General features: G+C 43.1%; 1 pseudogene; it reads left to right on the top strand.

The window, feature by feature from the left end:
- Positions 1-600: 600 nt before the first annotated feature.
- LOC110428745 (uncharacterized) overlaps positions 601-1,086 on the top strand; it is a 45,883-nt pseudogene continuing 45,397 nt past the window's right edge.

Raw genomic sequence — 1,086 nt, 5'->3', positions numbered from 1 at the left:
GATGCCGGTCCACTTGGGTGGAAAGAGTTTGATAAAGCCTTTATGGATAGATTTATGCCTCGTAGTGTGCGAGCAGCTAAGGCTAGAGAATTTGAGGCTCTGAGATAGACACCCGGGATGATAGTATCTGAATATGATGTGCAGTTTACGCAATTGTCTAGATACGCCCCATACCTTGTGTCTTCAGAAGAAATAACGGTGAATCGATTTGTGGCTAGACTGTCTGAGTATTTGTTCAAAGCTGTTGCACCGTAGAGGTTTGATTCATACTTCGATGCAATAGATTGTTCTCGGCTAATTGAGGGTCGTAGTATGGAAGCTAGGGCACTTCGTGAAAGGACTAGAAGAATTAAAGCTGAAGAACAAACTAGTCATAGGAACACAGGTCGAGAAATGATTTTTGAGGGAGCAAGCCGACCTGGTCGGAGGGATATAGTTCAGAATAGAGGGCAAGCATCAACTGGATCCCAAGGGTTTAGGAGGAATCCCCAGTTTGGTAGTTCATCTCAACGTGGGAATTTTCTTGGGGTAAATAATCGTTGAGGACTTAGTAATGAAATGACTAGCCTTAATAATCCTTATTGCGCACGTTGCGGTACTATGCATATGGGGCCATGTGCTCGATCATTTGAAGTATGCTTTAATTGTGGCCAACCGGGACATATGCAAAGAGATTACCCTTATGAAAGAAGATCCCAAGGAACTGGTCGTGGGTATGTGCCACCAGTTTCAGTGGTAGCATCTGCAGTTTCACCTCTAGTAAGCAGAAGCCGACTCAATAAAGGCAAGGGGATAGCTTCCACCTCCCGATCCCGATCTACTGAGTCAATGTCACAGGGTACTTTCGGAGGAGGACAAGCAAAAGTATTTGTCCTAGGCCCGCAAGATGTGCCTACCTTTAATGATGTGGTGACAGGTATCCTTTTAATTTGTAATTATGATGCATTGGTCTTATTTGATCCTAGAGCTTTCCATTCTTTTGTTTCCTCGAAATTTGTGTCAAGATTGAATAAACCTTGAGAAATAATGGAAAAACCGTTGGTAGTGACTACCCCTTTGAAAGAAATATACATGGCAAAGTTTGTT

The sequence above is a fragment of the Theobroma umbraticum genome, unplaced genomic scaffold (assembly GCF_002168275.2).
Source record: "Theobroma umbraticum cultivar Fairchild unplaced genomic scaffold, ASM216827v3 scaffold_182.0, whole genome shotgun sequence".
NCBI lineage: Eukaryota > Viridiplantae > Streptophyta > Magnoliopsida > Malvales > Malvaceae > Theobroma > Theobroma umbraticum.
The sequence above is the reverse complement of the archived record's forward strand: the minus strand, read 5'-3'. Positions and strand labels throughout refer to the sequence as shown.